The 20,375-nt window shown below is 41.1% G+C and overlaps 1 protein-coding gene across 9 annotated transcripts in view; it reads right to left on the bottom strand.

The window, feature by feature from the left end:
• MAPK10 (mitogen-activated protein kinase 10) overlaps positions 1 to 19,062 on the bottom strand; it is a 379,167-nt gene extending 360,105 nt beyond the window's left edge. For 7 of the 9 annotated variants that reach the window (XM_013964774.2, XM_018049689.1, XM_018049691.1 and 4 more), the window contains exons 1-2: positions 18,493 to 19,062; positions 13,090 to 13,204 (exon numbers count right to left, since the gene is read on the bottom strand). The gene's annotated coding sequence lies outside the window, so the exon portion shown is untranslated. Of the gene's footprint in view, positions 1 to 13,089; positions 13,205 to 15,859; positions 15,939 to 16,504; positions 16,725 to 18,492 lie in introns of those variants that run through there. The other 2 variants (XM_013964769.2, XM_013964770.2) reach the window with 2 other exon arrangements.

A 20,375-nucleotide genomic window follows, 5' to 3' on the forward strand; every position in this document is an offset into this window, starting at 1 on the left:
GACTGAACAACAACAATATCAGATTGAGCATCACAATTTTCAAAAAGAAAACACCTGCCTAGTATATCCATCTGAACAATTTCTGAGCCAGAACGATTAAGACAGATACTCAATGTTGGAATCATAAAAGAAGGAACTGATTAAATGCTAATTTATTCTGATTTGCCTTACTACTCCATCATCTTCCCACCTCAAATAGCAGCTATTTTCAGTAGTCATTTTCATTCTATCCTCTACAGTTTGAATAGATTCACTATTAGCGAATAAGGATCAACTTTTCATAGGAAATAGGACCATTACCTTCATGCATTTCCTGTCCCATAGAAGTTAAGAGGCAATCTAGAGAGAGAGATAGTGGATGACTATTCAATCTACACAACTATGACAAGAGGAGAACTGATAGGCATCAGTTGTAAAGGATAACAACTGATTGGGTGCTGAGCAGGACCACAGTAATCCTATAAATCTTGAACTATTAAAGCAAATTATAAAAATAAGCCCTGGTTTGGTGAACAGAGCAAAGGTTTCATTATAGCCCAAACAACTCACTAAGCCTCAACAGTATGAACAAAGGGTCTGGTGTATGTTTCAAATGGATCTCAACGCATGCAAGCTCATACGGGAGGGTGCCTTTAGAAGTTCCAAGAGACGTGATGCACAGCCAGGACAGAAACATACTGTTACAGATCTTGGGAACAGACTGAATAAGACACAAAAGTTCAGAAGGAGGATGGTTAACAAATTTTTTTATAGAAAGATTGTGTAGGAAGACAACACTGTGCCATGAGGAATAATACCAGTCAGGTGATTAGAACAAGTCGTCAGATCTCTTTATTCACTGCACAATTAAACACAGCTGATTTGCTAGGCAAAAAGAAAGCCCAGTATGAATATATACATATACACAAAATAATGAAACATTTCTAAGATTTGGGGCATTCTTCAGAATGTTATTCTCAGTAAAGAAAAGGTTGATGATCAATTGTGTGGTCACAAATTAACTCAGTAAACAAATAATGAATTAACAAAACACACAACAAGAACCTGATTAAAAAAAGAAGACATGTTGATGATAATAGTAATAAATTTGACCAAAACTAAAACAAAACCCGGCAGTTACTGAGCACTTCATGTATTTTACATAGAGCTTCCCTGGTGGCTCAGACGGTAAAGCGTCTGCCTGCAATGCAGGAGACCCGGATTCGATCCCTGGGTCAGGAAAATCCCCTGGAGAAGGAAATGGCAACCCACTCCAGTACTCTTGCCTGGAGAATCCCATGGACAGAGGAGCCTGGTAGGCTACAGTCCATGGTGTCACGAAGAGTTGGTCACGACTAAGTGACTTCACTTTCACTTTTGACTTTCATGCATTGGAGAAGGAAATGGCAACCCACTCCAGTATTCTTGCCTGGAGAATCCCATGGACAGAGGAGCCTGGTAGGCTATAGTCCATGGGGTCGCAAAGAGTCGGACACGACTGAGCAACTTCACTTCACTTCACTTCACCCTTACAATAACTGTATGAGATCAGTAGCGTTATTATTAATAGTACCATTTTACAAATAAGAAAACTGAAGCTTAAGAGATTATGTGATTTAACCAGGATCATTCACATGAGGTAATAGAATTTGGCTTTAAAACCAGATGGTTTAAACTTTGGAGTTTATATGCTTGAGCACCATGCTATACAGCTGAGTGTTAAATTAATGGAAGTAGCCACAATTAACAAGAGCACAGATGCAAGTACCAGACACATCCACTGCTGTACACCTCTATCTGCAGAGAGAAAATTCAGGATAATGAGGCTCCCAATAGCAATAAGAAACCTGAGCAGAATAGAATGATGGAAGTAATGAGATACAATGAGATTCAAATGCTCTTAAAAGGATGTCTTCCCTAACCAGGAAAATAGTTTACAATAAGCAAGATTCATAATCAACAAAACAGAAGGGACTTCAATGCCTGGCTTTGTCATCTCACTTTGGAATTGACAGAGAATCAGTTTGCTGTGTAGGCATTTCGTGGTAATGAGTTTACTATTATTAACAATGACAATAGTTCCAGGCAATATTTCATATTTGCATAGCAAGCCTTCAACAGAGGAGCAAAAGCACCTGGCAAACATTCTCATTCTTATTATTGATGGCTTAGATTAGCGGAGCACTTTTCTATGAAGGAGTTCACTAATGCTTCCATGGACTCTCGTGACACAGACAGACAAGAAATCCATTTCTGCGTTTTTACATATGGAAAAACCAAAGCCCAAGGACCTTTTTACAACTGCTTAGTAATACTGTGGCTGTGTCTACAATGAATCAAAAGGAACCTGGCATTCCCCTTTTTTACTGATGGAAGCCCTTCTTACTCCAAATTATCTGGACATGAGTACCTTCTCTATCTACTGGATCTTTCCTGCCCATTCTTACCACCTCCTCTTCAATTCTCATTCCTTCCCTCCCTGTAGCAGCTCAGCTCACCTCCATCCTCTCTCCTCCTCAAACCATTCTCAGTCTTGCTGCCAGATTCATTTTCTTCACTCTGCTCAGAAAACAGCGGTAGCTCTTCTTGGTCTATGGAAAACAGACCCAATTCCTTCAGAGATCATTCACGAGCTCCCTTAATCTGGCCCCACACTTTTTCTCAGCCGTGTTTGACTTCAATCTCCTCTGTGCCTGTATCACATAAGCCTAAACTTAAGAACCCCAAGCCCACTCTTTTCTTTACTCATTCTATTGCCTCTTCTAGAAGTAACCTTTCTAACTCCAACGCTGACTGCTAAAATTACCTTCCCACTTCCACTCTGATGCCATCTCCTCATGAATCCCTCCTGGCAACACCTTAGTTAAAAACGGCTGCTCCCTCCAACTCCACAATACCCATTTAACCTTTATTTGTTGCACTCGCTGAATTCCACCTGGGGCTACTGTGACTTATAAAGGTATATATCTACCTTAGAATGTTCTATCACTGAGATTCACAGAGTCAACAAGGTGTCAGGCCCTGTGACAGCTAATAGGTGAAACAAGAGACATAGATCTCTGCCTTCACAGAGGTTACAATCTTACAGGATTTCTCATCTCAAGTTTCTCCTTTGAATGACCGAACACACTATATAGTTTCTGTTCCTACACGAAAGATGCCATTCTAGGTCATAAAAGAGATGTTAACTCATTGCATACAACAGATGCTTTTTAGAAGTGGTTCTCCAGACTTCCATGGTGGTTCAGTGCTTAAGAATCTGGCTGCCAATGTAAGGGACATGGGTTCAATCCCCAGTCTGGGAAGATTCCGTATGCTGTGTGGGCAACTGAGCCGGTGCACGGTAACTTCTGAGCCCACATTCTAGAGCCTCGAGCCGCAACTACCGGGCCCATGTGCTACAACTACTGAAGCCCACACACCCTAGAGCCTGGGCTCTGCAACAACAGAAGACACCGCAGTAAGAAGCCGCCACTCACAGCAACTAGAGAAAGCCTGCCTGCAGCAACGAAGACCCAGCACAGCCAAATATAAGTAAATAAATACTTCTTTTTGTCATATTGGTTTTTTTATTTAAATTTATTTATTTTAATTGGAGGCTATTTACTTTAGAATATTGTATTGGTTTTGCCATACATCAACATAAACCCGCCAAAGTAGCTCTCCAAGTATTATACATGTGCTCAGTCATGCCCAGCTCTTTGCGGCCCCGTGGATTGTAGCCCGCCAGGCTCCTCTGTCCATGGGACTTTCCAGGCAAGAACACTGGAGTGGGCTGCCATTTCCTACTCCAGGAAAGTATCATATATAGATGTCCTGAAGGTCCTCAAGACTTTTTCAGAGGGGCCCCTGAGGTCAAAACTAACTCCAAATAATCTTAAGACACAGTTTGCCATTTTACTCTTATTTTTCTTTCAGATTTGTGATACAGTCCTCCAGAGAATGCATGGTGTGTGATTTAACACAGACTGAAGGCATAGGTAGATAAGAGAATTCAGCTGTCTTCCATTAAGCCAGTCATTAAACAGATATACAAAAATGCAACACCAAGCTTGTCGCTAACTTATTTTTGGTTTGTAAAAGGCAGATTTCATTCAAAGATACATTACTTTTATTTAACATATCTAACAGTTTACTGTTACTTTTTAATTACCGAAGTATTTCAAACTGATATCTTAATTTCTGATACTGTAAATACCAATGGTAGGGGGAGGCTTCCCAGGTGGTACAGCAGTAAAGAATCCACCTGCCAAATCAGGAGCCACAGGAGATGTGGGTTCAATGTCTGGGTCAGGAAGATCCCTTGGGGAAAGGAAATGGCAACCCACTCCAGTATTCTTGCCTGAGAAATCCCATGGACAGAGGAGCCTAGCTGGCCATAGTCCATGGAGTCGCAAAGAGTCAGACACGATTGAGTGACTGGGCCCACACACAAATACCAATGGATATAACGCACATGAACAAAACTTCCTCAGGTTTTTCAACAACCATCGAGTGTGTAAAGGAATCCAGAGGCCACAAAGCTTGAGAATGGCTACCTTAGAAAGCAGGGACTCATGTGTTTCTGTGGAGCCCCAGTTAAGAAGGTCTGAGTGATTAGTTGAGTGATTTGTAATTGCACTGTTCCCGAACTTGTCCTCTGTTAAAGCAACTATTCATCCTACATGTGAGATGAATTGATTATTGAAGCTGGAGCACCTAGCACAGAGGCAGCCAATAAATACTTGAGAGAGAAAGGAAGGAAGGAGGGGAAGAGAGGATGGGATGGAGAGAGGAAGGGAAACAGGAAGGAAGGAGGGAAAAGAAGGAGACGTGTCTCCTTCATTCTTCAAAAATTCTACCACAGTAATCTGTCCACTGAAATTATTAACCTTCAAGTAAATGTGTCACATTGATATGATTTCTAAGGTGACTAAGATGCCAGTAGTCTTATCTGATATGTTGGTACGTCCCAAATACAGCTTAGAAACCATGATTTTAAAGACAAAGTTTTAAAGAATCTTCTCATAAATAAATGAACAAAGATTTACGCACACTAATCCTTCAATATCAGAGGATAATTTTAAGATAAAGAAAGATATAAATTAGGAAAACAGAGGCAGTCAATTTGGTTGTGTATGCATAAGTTATCTTCCTTACAGATAATAAAATCTCAATAATTAGAGGTGACTTCCTATAGTTAAAATACTTTATCCCTAGATTTAGAGTGAGAATGGGTAGAATTAAGCCAAAGATAATAAATGGGGACGGGTCAAAGCAAAACTGGGCATAGGCAAGTCTATCTTCAAGATCCTCTAAATCTCTATCTGGCCTATTCTTCCCCTTCAGCTGCCCATGATGCTGCTTGTCATCCCTATGATGTCCCTTCACTGACCAAGCCCACCCTCACCAAGGTACTCCACTTGGCCTGGTCTTTGGGGCATTAATCTATGCTTTAATTCAATCTGCACAATTTAATCCATATAATTTTTACAGTCAAAAAGAAAGTTAAACATCATCTATCACAACTCCCTCATACACAATTGAAACTCAACTAGGTTAAGACTTGACCCAACAGGTATTAATTCATGACAAAGCTGCAGTGAGAATCTAACATCAAGTTCTCTTCCTTTTCCAGAAATAATATAATGAAAAATTTTAAATAATCTGCTAGACCCCTTACAAAGCACTCTGTTTCAGACCACTCTTAATTCCCTCTCCACGTAACAACTTTTCCTATATATTCCATTTCCTGTTAATGCAGTAGGACAGTTAACCAACCATGAATTTTATCTATATTCAAAATCCATTAAAGTCAATCATACTTTAACTGAGGTTAGTTTATCAGGTTAGTTCTCCAGCCACTTTACCTCATAATATTGGGGGGCCTAACAGCATAGCTTGTGGCATCTTAGTTCTCCAACCAATTCTCCAGACCCCAGCAGTGAAAATACCAAGTTCTAACCGCTGGACCACCAGGGAATTCTCATCAGATTTCCATTGTAATAGGAACAGTTTTCAACCAAAGGAGTAAGTGGGACTCTCACACATTATATCAGGGTCAGAAACATGAGAACTGAGAACCAGAGGACATTCTGGCTCCTTAAATCATGACACAAAGTCAGAGAGAAATATATACACATGGTGCGTGCATGCTCAGTAGCTTTGGTCGTGTACAACTCTTTGCAACAATGTGGAGTGCAGCCTGCCAGGCTCCTCTGTCCATGGGGTTCACCAGGCAAAAACACTGGAGTGGGCTGCTATGCCCTCCTCTAGGGATCTTCCCAACCCAGGGCTCAACACAGCGTCTCCTGCATCTCCCGCATTGCAGGCGGATTCTTTACCACTGAGCCACCTGGAAAGAGAAGCTCTCTCTATATATATGTACGGATATGGATAGATATATAAATAGAAAGAAAGAAAGAAAAAGAAACAGAGGAAGGAGAAAGAAAATAACAAGCAGAAAAAACATAGCCCAAGGGACTTGTAGAAAAATAACTAGACTACCAAAAAATGCATCGAAAATTGTACCTCTGGATATACTTTGGGAATTGTACAATCTGGAAAGCAGCCTAACAGCCTTCTTTGCTTTATCAACCAGTCAACATATATTCATGCTGTACTAACAAGTATCAGGCACTATGCTAGGCATAGACAAGTCAGAGATTAGATCTGGCTCAAATTACTCACAGGCTAAGGTGGAGAGATAGACATTAAACAGTTAATAAAACACTGTAGTAACGCAGTGAGAAGCTCCAATCTTTTGGCCACCTGATGGGAAGAGCCAACTCATAGGAAAAGACCCTGATGCTTGGGAAGACTAAAGGCAGGAGAAGGGGGAGACAGAGGATGAGATGGTTGGATGGCCTCACCAACTCAACAGACATGAGTTTGAGCAAACTCTGAGAGACAGTGAAGGACAGGGAAGCCTGGCGTGCTGCTGTTCATGGGGTCACAAGCAGGTGGATGTGACTGAGCAACTGAACAACAAAATGCAGTGAGATAGGCATGCATAGGCTGCAGTGAGAACACCTCAGCCTTATGGAAGGATTCAGGAAGGGTTTTTGAAAGGAGATAACATCTGATGAAGTCTAATGTGAGTCTAAGCAGCGCCTCTCAAACAAAAAACCAGCTGAGAATCTTGTGGGAAAAATTCTGAATCAGTAGATGTAGGAGAGACTTGAGATGCTGTGATTCTAATCAAGCTCCAGACAGTGTTTGAGCTGTTGGTCCCCAGATCATTCTTTGAATTGCAAAGGTCTTTAAAAATGGCCAATGACTAAGTAAAGGATGGAGAGAGTGAATATAGGCAGAAGAGACAACATGAAGTAAATTATGGAAGAAATACACTTGAGTGTGTGATGAAACTGAAGCGCATTGGTGTCCCCAGGTAATTGGAGAGATATTCACTGCTAAATTGGAGGTAGACGGGAGTATGGTATATTTTAAGCAGAAGGGAATTTATTACATAGGCAATGGAGCATATCTAAGTAAGCTGGGTTGTTACACAGTAAAAACTGCACATCAGATCTGGAGGTTTCATTGGTAGAATCACGAGCAAGAAGATAATATGCTAGACTACTTTAAATAAAACTGCTCACAGTGATGATGAGGCCCTAATTTGTGCTGTTAGCAATAGATTTATTTCAAAGGGAACTGATGTGAGAAATGTTTAGGAGATAAAGTAGATCAACTTATTTTAACTTATTGATTTTAAAAAAATCAAAAAAGTTGCTATTTCTTTGCATTCTTTTTCATTCAGGTGTCTATTCTTAATCTGACAGTAACCTGTGATCTTGAACAAGACACTTAACTTCTTTTCACACTAGGTTTCACATTTTAAAACAGTAAAGAGTTGACCCAAATAAACACTGTGGTCTCTTTAAACCCTAAACTTTATAATCCTATGAATTAAATTCATCTCTCAGTGAATAGTGCAACCATCAAATATATTCTTAAAGCCTACTACAAGACCTAGAATATATTTAAATATACATTGTACTACTAACTTTGAAGCTACGTAGCCAGCAGGTCTGAAAATTTGAGACTTTTAAAATCCTCCCTCTTCTTCACCCATGACATTCATTATTGGGTTCAATTAATTTGCGCTTGTGTCCTGATGATTCTTTGGTTTATGCCCTTATTATTTTTTAGCTGAGCTCCTGCCATAGTAGCTGATAAGTCCCCTGGCTCTGATCTAAACCCCTTTCAAACGTGATTCAAGAAACTGCTTGGTAGCTCAGTGGTAAGGAATCCGCCGGCCATGCAGAAGACATGGGTTCAATCCCTGATCCGGGAAAACCCCACATGCACAGAGGAGCTAAGCCCATGCCTCACAGCTGCTGAGCCCTCACCCTCAAGCCCACAAGCCTTTACTGAGCCCACATACTGCAGCTACTGCAGCCTGAGCACTCAGAGCCTGAGCTGCACAACAAGAGAAGACAACTCCAGTGAGAAACCCACGCGACACAGTTAGAGAGTAGCCCCTGCTCACCACAACTGGAGAAAACGAAGCAACTTGCAGCAATGAAGATCCAGAACAACCAAAAATATATAAATTAAAAAAAAAGAAACTGAAGAACTCCAGAGTCCGAAGGACCTGGGCTTAAATGCTAAATCCTCTGCTTCTTGGTTACGTGATTGCTAGCAACTTATTTAACCTCTCTAAACCTGAGTTTCCTTATCTATAAATCATAGGGATGATATGAGAATTAAATGTTTGTAAAGTGCTTAGCACAGTGATTATTACACAGCAAGAACTCCATAAGTGCTAGTTGTCATTCGGAAAGACTAGTCTCATAAAGACTTGAGCAGGCACTTCACAATAGAAGATCAAATGGCCAATAAAAATTAAAACAATTCTTCTTCCTTAGTAGTCAGCAAATGCAAACTACTACTTCATGAGTGGCATGAAGTACTATTAGGTATCCACCTGATCAGCAAATTTTGAGAACTTAAAAATGAAGTGTTGGTGAGGATATAGAGCTTTTTATATACTGCTGATGGGGATGTAAATTCATGCAATCAATTGAGAAAAATATTTGGCATTATTTAGAAAAACTTGGAGAAGGCAGTGGCAATGCACTCCAGTACTCTTGCCTGGAAAATCCCATGGACAGAGGAGCCTAGTGGGCTGCAGTCCATGGGGTTGCAAACAGTTGGACACGACTGAGTGATTCACTTTCACTTTTCACTTTCATGCATTGGAGAAGGAAATGGCAACCCACTCCAGTGTTCTTGCCTGGAGAATCCCAGGGACGGGGGAGCCTGGTGGGCTGCCGTCTATGGGGTCGCAGAGAGTCAGACACGACTGAAGCAACTTAGCAGCAGCAGCAGCAGCAGAAAAACTTAATGTGCACAAACCCCAAAACTCAAGAGCTCCTTTCCTTGATATGTATCCTAGAGAAGTTCTTATACATGTACTCTAGAAGCTATGAGCAACAATATATGTACATAAAAAGTACCATATGTTTACTTAATGTTATCATATATAAATATGTGTCGTTATTAAAATTTACTTAGTACATTTATATATAAATAACTCAGGTTAATAATTAGGGTTGATTTCCTTTTGGATTGACAGAAGGAAATCAACCCTGAACATTCATTGGAAGGACTGATACTGAAGCTGAATCTCCAATACTTTGGCCACCTGATGCAAAGAGCTGACTCATTGGAAAAGACCCTGTTGTTGGGAAAGTTTGAAGGCAAAAGGAGAAGGAAATGACAGAGGATGAGATGGTTAGATAGCATTGTGGACACAATGGACATGAATCTGAGCAAACTCCAGGAGATAGTGAAGGACAGGGAAGCCTGGGATGCTGTAGTTCATAGGGTCGCAAATAGCTGGACTTAATAACTGAACAAAAACAACATACATAGACAGACACACATAAGTAATATAGAAACGATCCAAATGTCTATCAATGGTGAAATGGATAAGTAAATTTTGATGTAGTCATAGAGTCAAATACTACTTAAGTTACTTGAATAAACTACATACATTAACATGAGCCTTACAGTATTTCACAGGTTTCCCTGATAGCTCAGTTGGTCAAGAATCCACCTGCAATGCAGGAGACCCCAGTTTGATTCCTGGGTTGGGCAGATCCTCTGGAGAAGGGATAGGCTACCCACTCCAGGATTCTTGGGCTTCCCTGGTGGCTCAGCTAGTAAAGAATCTGCCTACAATGTGGGCTTGACCCACTCCAGTATTCTCGCCTGGAGAATTCCATGGTCCATTGGGTCACAAGAGTCAGACATGACTGAGCAACTTTCACTTTCACTAGAGGGTTTCACAAAATCAAGTGATTAAGAATATATATATATATACACTACCATGGCTTCCCTAGTGGCTCAGACAGTAAAGAATATGCCTGCAGTGCAGGAGACCCAGGTTCAATCCCTGGGTCATGAAGATACCCTTGAGAAGGGAATGGCAACCCACTCCAGCATTCTTGCCCAAAGAATTCCATGGGAAGAGGAACCTGATGGGCTGTGGTTCATGGGGTCACAAAGGGTCAGACACGACTGAGCAACCGTCACTTTCTTTCACCACGATTACAAGATTGAAAACCTACAAAGAAAGGCAAGGGGATAAGTGACAAAAGGCAAAGTAGTGGTTACCTCTAGCGGGGAAGGAAAAGGAGCACAAAGGGAGTCTGCTGCTGCTGCTAAGGCGCTTCAGTTGTGTCCGACTCTGTGCGACCCCATAGACGGCAGCCCATCAGGCTCCCCGTCCCTGGGATTCTCCAGGCAAGAACACTGAAGTGGGTTGCTGGTTATACAAGGTTTGCTTTGTAATTATTCTTTAACTGAATTTGTTTTATGTACTCTTCTGCTGCTAAGTTGCTTCAGTCGTGTCCAACTCTGTGCGACCCCATAGATGGCAGCCCACCAGGCTCCCCCATCCCTGGGATTCTCCAGGCAAGGATGCTGGAGTGGGTTGCCATTTCCTTCTCCAATGCATGAACGTGAAAAGTGAAAGTGAAGTCGCTCAGTCGTGTCTCACCCCAGCGACCCCATGGACTGCAGCCTTCCAGGCTCCTCCGTCCATGGGATCTAGAGTACATGGTATTTTCTAAAAAATGTTTCATCGCATCATTCTACTTAAAATCTTTCAGAGGTTCTTTATTGTGGAATAAAATACAAACTCCTTAGCTTTGTCTTTAAAACCCTTTCATATTATATCTCCTGTACCTTTCTTCAGCTTTATCTTTACCATACCCATTTATGCCCCAGCGTAGTAAATGACATCTAGCTCCCCCCATCAATCATACTCCCTCAAGTCTCTAGGCCCTTGAAAAATGTTCTCACTGTTCCCCTTCTTCTAGCTAACCTCTTATTGCCCTTAACATTCAGCTAAAATCTTGCTCCCTCTGGGAAGCCTTCCCTTCCAAACCCCCATCCCATCTGTCTTTGACTCTCCTCTACGGCACTTCCTTCAGCACTGGATGGCTACCCATTTAATAGCAGTGGATAAGTACCCCACTCTTTAGAAATCACTCCCTTTTTTAATGACATACTTTATCACAAGTGTCACATACTTTAAACACAGCTCCTTTAAAGCAGGTGCTGTCTTTCTCATCTATCCCAAGTGCAAAGGATGATATCTATACTGCAGATTCTCAGTAAATGTTTGCTTAATGAATACATGTTTAAGAGGGGGCAATATATATTTTCGACATCACTGGGAGTGACCTGTGACTCAAAAGATTAACTTCAGCCATAAAAATAATCACCCTTGTTTGAAATCAAAATGGTTGATTACTGGCAATTACATATGTTTCTCAGTCATAAAAAACACTCATTTAACACATATTGATTAAGCACAGCATAGTGATGACTATTATATCTGCTTCCTCAATGTAATCATAATCAGACTGTAATGAGACTCATGATGTGAAAAAAGTACAAGGTTAATTTCATTAATACTCCACAGTTATGGGTTATGCATTGATTCATAGGGCAGCCTATATACCCAGAGTTATATAAGCCACTAAGCAAATGAAAGAGAGATATTGATCACCCGTTTAGAACAGCTTCTTTTGGAGTCTTATAAGCATCACTGTCATAATCTATTTCTAAGAGATGTTTTTTGACAGATTATACCTGGTTCATCTCCATTGGAGTCTATTGATTATTGACATTGGCAACTATGAAACATCAAGTATTTGATTAAAAAATATATTTTGCCTATGTGAGCTGATATTTTTATAAAATAATAATATTTTAAAGTGATTCCAAATAGCAAAGCAGCTGGATCTATTTTTAATACTGTCTTTATTAAGCAAAGAATTTGTAGGTTATAATGTCCACAAATGTAGTTTTATAAAACTATGATGTGGTTTCTCTTCCCTTATGTCTAAAGATCTAAATGTTATGTTAATATATATCACATATATCTTATATACACATATATATGTACATGCATGCTGTGTGTATGCTAAGTTGCTTCAGTCATGTCCGACTCTTTGCAACCCTATATGGACTGTAGCCCACCAGGCTCCTCTGTCCATGGGATTCTCCAGGCAAGAATACTGGAGTGGGTTGCTATGGCCTCCTCCAGGGGATCTTCCCAACCCAGAGATCAAACCAGCGTCTCCTGTGTCTTCAGCATCTCTTGTGTCTCCTGCATTAGCAGGTGGGTTCTTTACCACTAGCACCACCTGAGAAGCCCCATATACAAGCATATAAGTTCCTGAAAGGAATCAAGTGTTAGAATTTAGATCAGAACCAATATTCTACTAGAGAAGATGAAGCAGTAAAATGTAGAATTATGCTGCAGATAATAAATGCCACCGAAAAATACTGTTATGTAAATATCCAACTGTTATGCAGCCACAGGAAATTGCTCACTGCAATCATCTTACTTAGACTAGCATCATCCAGGGTGGTAGCATCATGGTGCTGTATGACGCACTTATGCACCTAAAGACCTCAAGCTCCTTCACGTGGTATTAATAGCATAGCACCATACCATCAGTTAAACAGTGATTTTCACCTCTTTAGTTGACATGATTTGGGAGCAGTATTTCTTCAGATCCACACACTAAATCATATGCAATATTTAAATTGATTATATAGATCACATGTTTCCTGCTAAGGAATATTTTTAAGTTTGCAACTCACCACTGCTTGTACGGTTTCTCATCTACAGGAAATGGGTCTAATTCAACAGCTTCTTGCCTGAGTCGCCATAACAGAGATCTGAGATGGTGTTGCCATGGGTGTTTCTCACGCTAGCCTAAAATCAAAGCAAAAACACAATCAAGTTTGATTTTACCATTTCAGTGGGGATTTCACCTGCATTTAGAAAAATCAAAAGACTAACAAAGACTTTGGGGGATGGATAGTGAGCACACAAGGGGAAGGAATAAAATCTCAATGTAGTTCGCTCTGTCCAAATTTATCAAACACTAGAACTCTGGTGTGGCCATCACCAGAGTAGCTGGATATTTTAAAATCTGAACATAAGCCCAAGTAGTAATTGTTACCTTGGTCGACATGCATTTGAGTTTGTGATAGGAGGCACCCTATTCAGCTTCAACTATAAGCTCCCAAAAGAACAATGGGTTCATATGGAAAAATGCATTACAGAGTCATCGATAAAGGAGAAGGTGGAAAATTTTCTGAACTTTGTCAAATAAAATGAAACTAAACTGAATTTGAGCAACCATACTCCAACAAAAATTATTTAATAAAGAAGGCAAAAAATAAATTAAAATGCTAAAAACTGAAGTTGGTGTAAAGCTAGAAGGAGGCCTTATGCACATTTTTCCATAATCTGATCCAGCTACAGAAGTCTGCTACTGTTCCTTTTTGACATTCTATTGGAAAAAAATCTCAGGACTGGGCCAGTTTTCTATGTTCTAGGGCTTCCCAGGTGGCTCAGTGGTAAGGAACCCACCTGCCAAGGTAGGAGATGCAGGTTAAGTCCCTGAATCGGGAAGAACCCCTGGAGGAGGAAATGGCACCCCACTCCAGTATTCTTGCCCAGAAAATCCCATGGACAGAGGAGCCTGGTGGACTCCAGTCCACGGGGTTGCAAAAAGTCAGACATGACTGAGCACACACACACTTGTTCCAAGCAAGAGTTCCCTTCCAGGCCAAGTACTTAGGACTGGTGTTGGACTTCTCCTCCACCACATCTTCCTGCCCTCCCCATCCCAACATGGCCTACCACCATTTCAGAAGGGGTGAATTTCTTTCTCCTGTGAATCCCTATTGCATTTGTTGAATAGGGACACTTGCTCATATACCACATTTGTTATTTAACCTCAGCTCCCTAAATGACTATAAGCTCCCTAATGGCAGAAGTTGTGTTGTATGTGTGTGTGTTAGTTGCTCAGTCATGTCTAACTCTTTGAGAGTCCATGAACTCCTCTGTCCATGGGATTTCCCAAGGGAAAATACTGGAGTGGGTAACCATTCCCTTCTCCAAGGGATCTTCCTGACCCAGGGATCAAACCCAGGTCTCCTGCATGGCAGGCCGATTCTTTACCATCTCAGCCACCAGGGAAGCCCAGAAGCTGTGTTACAGTTTCAAACTCTGCCACCCACAGTACTTAGATAACTCTGTGCATGGGATACCTTCATTCATGGAATAGTGATTGTGCCCCTACTATGCACCAGGCAGACACAGTCAGTGCCTGACAGAGATTATAACTGAGTAGTGAATACGTGAAGCCCAGGAAGCGGCAATTACTGGGCTCCAGGATAAGTGCTATGACGGAGGAAGCACAGACGCTGAATGAACACTGCCAAATAACAGACACACCAGCCTGACTTCTCTATCCGGGCTTTCAGATCCTATTTCCAATGCATGAGAAGAGGATGATTACTTTAAGAAACTCATTTTCACAAAGTACATGAAGCACCCAAGCAGGTTAACATCCAAAACCCAGGAGGTGATTTTACATCTATGAAGACAAGTCAGTACTGGGTTATGTATTTGTTTTCCTGCTTACTCATACGCGCGCGCGCACACACACACACACACACACACACACACACACACACAGACACAATGTAGCAGAAGTCTTGTTTGTTATTATGCAGGCCACTCTGCAAATGCCTAATTGCCCTGGAGGAGAATTTCATTTTATACCTGTGTGCCATGTGAGGTTTTAGAGCAGCTATGGGTTAGGAATGCTTCTAAGGAAACTTCAGTTCTTTCTTTCTCCACTCAAAATTTAATTTCCATTCCTAGGAGCATCAGTTCTATAAGCCTATGAGTTTCACATCTCACAGTCACCAGGGATAAGACCAGTGAGAAAGGCTTGTTATAAATCCAAAATGTCAATTCAACTAGAAAATCCTTTATCAAAAACAATTAGAAACTTGCAGTCCACTTTTTAAACTAAAAAATGTTTCTTTCAATTTAAGAATTTTCAAATATCACCTGAAGTCTCCATTTAGAGTTTCTACCAAGATTCACAATTAAGAAACAGAGTTCTCTTTCATTAAATAGTGGGGAGAAACAGAACCTGAAACATACAGGCTTTCCACTTTTCCCTCTTTGCCTTGATTTTCTTATAAGGATAAAATGTACTCAAACTAAAATATCTTTAGTCAAAACCCTTACAAGTCTGCTATGAAAATATGTACAGACAGGTACATTTCTGAAAATCCAGGCTCCAGATCCAAATTAAATTTTCAATCAATTTGCAGCATGGTCTTGTATCTGAATCAGCAACAGTGTCTTATTTCAGACTTATGCAATGCAATAAATATCTCTCATATGCTAAAGAAGCAAATGGATTCTGTTCTTTATCAATAAGCATCTCCCCCTGCAGTCTATGGGCCCAACTTTTCCCACAAGTCCTTAGTCCTCGGAAGAAGCTGTAAAAGATGCAAGTATGGTAGGAAGGAAGCCCTCATAGCAAACAAGGCACTGTACCTCTTTGTGTCATCCTTGGACACTTTGTGCCTCTTTTTTGCGTAAGTGTTGCAACGTCCAACCAAAAGCATAAAAGAGACTACAAGACAAAACAGGGGCAATGGAGAAAGAATTTAAAATGTCAGTTTATCACTTCTTATTCTAAGTGAAGCAAGTCTCTCTTGCTTTGAGTTCATTATTCTCACTAGCAACTAAGCAATCATTTGACTTAAGCACACCAATCCCATGTAAAGTCTTATAGCTACAAATGGGACCTGCAGCCAGAACTGGATCAGGAGGGCAGAGCATCTGCCCTCATGCTTAACAAGAGAAACCCAATTTGCCTTCTTTCCCTGATCATCTGTACTCAAAGACTAAGATTCACTTACATAAAGTCACACACACACACACAAAACAAACAAACAAGAACAAAAAGCCCTCCCTTTAAATATGGGAGGCTTTATCGCATTACTTAAAATTTAGGCAGATTCCTTTTGCTTATGATATTCCCATAGGATATACTAACAAGGGAAATCCTATGAATTTTCCTGTAATTTTTTAATATACACATATTTTAGGGCATCCACCATCCATTCTCAGTTCATTTCAGCCTTGAAAAATATTGACCACAATGAAACCATTAAACCCTAATAGCTGCAGACATACCAGACAATGACAGCAAAAACACAGTTGGTCCCTCTGGGATCCGTTCGTGAACATCCCCTTCCAGCCTGGCAAACACGCTCCTCCCCACAGCAGATGCTGTTCTGGGGTAGACAAGCAGGAAGCTGGAGGCAGCACCTGGTCTTTCCCACTGGACGTATCATTTCTTACTGTCTCATCATCAAGAGTCTTTTCACCCACACTGTGAAGATTTTATAACACCGGGAGACTGTCGGATTAAAGACACCTTGCAACAACGAGAGGGAGTGATGCGCAAATGAGGAAGCAAGAAGACTCTTTTAATATCTAAGGTCATACCACCTTTGTCACTGGATTTTCCAGTTCCCTTGTCAGGGCGAGAAAACCCAGTGTGCTTTGTGTGATCAAATAAGCTAACTTAGTACTTTGTGTCAATTTTAAGAGTGAGATCAAGGTGGTGGAAGGAATACATACCCAGAGATGGCAAAACTGCTACATCCAAACTGTCTGACCCCTATAATCCGATGGCTCCAAAGTGGAGTCGGAAGCTGGCGAGCTCATCCATGAGCGTGAGCATCACTGTCTAGATGTACAACACAAACACTCACCTAAGGCAGAAATTTACAGAAGCCTCTCTGAGAGTCATGGGCCTTCCTGCAACCATTTTAACACATGCATCAGCGTTCTGTGAGATCTTCCGGGGTCTGACAACTGGCAGACAAGGGTCAGAGGGAGAAATCGGACCTTGGACTGGCAATGCCTGGTGCGCTTAGACCCAATTTCCTTCCGTCTAAACTGTGGCCTGTCCCATAGGACTCAGCCTGCCTCTGTCGGGTCCGTTCATAAAAGTTACTGTCAACACACCAAGGCAGGGAGGGTGGCTGTGCAGACGCTGTGGATCTCTGCAGCAAAGACAGCCCGTGTAAACAACCTTGTGACTGCCTCAGCGCCAGCTGCCATGGGATAAGCCGTTCTTCTGCTGTGGTTAAATTGCAGTACCCTAGGAATGCATGCATTTAAGGGGGTAAAAGCAGAGACTTGGTCTCTAGATTTAAATGGAGAGGAGGGGGGAAAAAGAAACATGCCTGTAATTTTCTTGAAATGGCTCTAGTCTTGATTTTCTTGAAGATCTTCCTATAAATCACATTTATTTTGCTGCAGGCAAAAAGATATTATTTCTGCTAAATATACTGCCCTGGTCCTTTCTGATGATAGATCTTTTTCTCCCAAATGGGCTCTGACATTTCTAGGGGACACAGTATCCCAGTACAGAGTACCTGGGAACCATGCCATAAAGAAAAAAATGCTGCCTGCTGTTGACTAGATCACTTTCTTAAAGGGACCCTTTACCTGTACGACTGCAGTGCCAATGTTTCCTCTTATCTTTAACCTGACCCCCCGCCACTTCCCATTCTATGTTCCTCTCCCAAGCTCAGATTAAGCCTTGGGTCTCTCTGCAAGAGTAATGCTGTTAGTTTTGCAACTACAAGATAAAAAAATACCATTCCCTAACTAAAATCTGTAAATATGCCCCCAAATATCTCTTTAAGCACAACATCTCATGAAGTAAGCATAAACGCATAACTTAAAGATGCGATTTTTTTAATGTTTTATGGAGCCCACAGCATTTCTTAAATATGGGACTAAGGCAAGCACTTCTAACAAGCACAGCTGTTTCGCTCTCTCTCTAATTTTCTCTTCCTTTTTGCAGCTCTGCATTGGTCTAAAAAACCCCTGGTCACAATAAAAATGCTCCCTCCCACCCTCTGCCAACCCTTACTCCAAACAGAAAGGTTTCAACACGCCCAAGTCCTAGGAGAGATGCTCGGCACAGAAGGAAAGGCTGGTGGCTTCTTGCCTCAGAGGTAGTTCACTTCATTAATCTCCTATCCACCCCATCTCTGCCCCCCTCTCCCATGCTCACTCTCCCGCCCCACCAGGAGCAATCAATAGACATCACACCACCCTCCAAAAAACCGGTTAGAACCCAGAATGAGCAAAGAGCCACCTACCATTCCGTGCTTGAGAACTACGATCCTGATCCAGCAGTGTTTGCCCCAGAAATCCTCCCTACTTGTCTCTCATTAACCACATTCCAAACTGTAATAAGGAATAGATTGTTTGGAGGTGGGGAAATTGTTTAAAATTAATGATGGACAGGTGATTGCCAAGAAAACCCAAGCGTAAAGTCACTCGAGCCCCTAGGAATTGAGGGGTGAGGAGAAAAATGGAATACTGTAAAAACGAAAAAGGAAAGAAAAAAGGTAAGCACGGAACAAGCACCAACCACCCCCATAAAAATAAAAAGAGAAGGGGAGGTTTAAAAAAAAAAAAGACGAAGAGTGGTTTGCTGAATCACCCTCTCTCACTGCCTGGAAACCATTGTGCAGCGCGATGCTGCCTGTACCATTGTGGAACCGACCAGAGGAGAGGACAGAGGGCTTGGGGAATGGGGTTGCTATGGCAACCAAAAGGAGCACACGTGACGTCAAGGCCCAGAGAGGTCTAGGGAGGGGGCAGAGGGGGGAAAGAAGAGGAAAAAGTCTCTGTGCGTCTGCAGCTACCGTGTTTTCCGATGAAATGAGGACCTGGCGAAATGGAAAGGAGCAGGGTTCGCTGGCGGCCGCTATCAGCACCTAGGATATCAGGCAGCCAGTCTGCGCAACGGAAACAGCTCTCTCCATGCAGCCCTGGCCCAGCACTCGGCAGGGCTCAAAAAACAAATGCTTGCAGACCCAAACACCATTGGAAATGTACTCAATCTATGCTTTTCAACTCACCCAGCTTTTTGCAAACAGCACAAAGGCATGTCGTGCCTCTAAGTGTCAAAGCTAACAAGGATGGTAATAACCTCGGAGACCAAGTGAGCGTTTGGGTCCCACATTTGAAATGTCACAATCCCTCTTGTCTGTTTCCTTATCTTTCAGAGAAATCCTAAATAAATACCAACTAAACCAAAGTCAGCAAACTAATTCTGAGATTGCAGCTTGAATTTAGAAAGAAAATACTGATAATCTGAGTTACCAAATCGATTCTTTTTTTTTTAATTGGATAATTCTTTAGAAAATGGATACAAATTGCATTATTACTATTTGGGGCAGATATCTCAATTTTATTTAAGTAATTTGCCCTATCTTTGACTGTCAGAGTATATTTTTGTCTCCATAGTTTGTTAAATGTTAAATATAGGTGCTTAAATATAGATGTCATAGATTATGAAATCTAGAGCATTAATCTGTAAATACTAGGTTTCTAGAGTGAGAGTTCAGAATAATGGAATACTCCCACTTTTTTTTTAATTATCTTTTTTTTTATCTGTTTAAAAATGTTTTTTACATAAGTAAATTTTTCAATACATATCTGGCCTAACCAGGCTCAACCCTTGGGCATCTCAGGTTACATAATTGAATCAAATTCCTTTTTTGCTTAAATAACTTTGAGGTGAGTTTCTGTGTATTGCAACCAAGTAAGACTGAGCTTTATACCACTTGACACTATGTTTTAGAACTAGCATACATACATGAATAAGGAGCTTCTTCCATATGTTAACAGAAAAGATACAACTTGCAACAGATACAAATTAAGCAATGATTGATCCAATGAAACACATCATAAAACCATATGGGACCGCATCAGATTCCCTCATTTTAGGAGGGAATCAAGGGGGGAAAAAAAGTCTTGTGTGTTTTCTTTTTCATACATTGGACAAGTTTTTGGATATTGCTTTGTTCTAATTTCAAGTTCAACAAGAAGCAGTTGATTATTAATTTTTAGTCTTGGCAATGAACCTGCAAGACAACTTTGTCTCAAGAAAAATATGTATTAACTAGCCAAACGACTTTATAGCACAATATAATTGGCATTCAAGCTTTTAATTTACTTTATTCTAAGTTTT

This window comes from Capra hircus, chromosome 6, assembly GCF_001704415.2.
Source record: "Capra hircus breed San Clemente chromosome 6, ASM170441v1, whole genome shotgun sequence".
Classification (NCBI taxonomy): Eukaryota; Metazoa; Chordata; class Mammalia; order Artiodactyla; family Bovidae; genus Capra; species Capra hircus.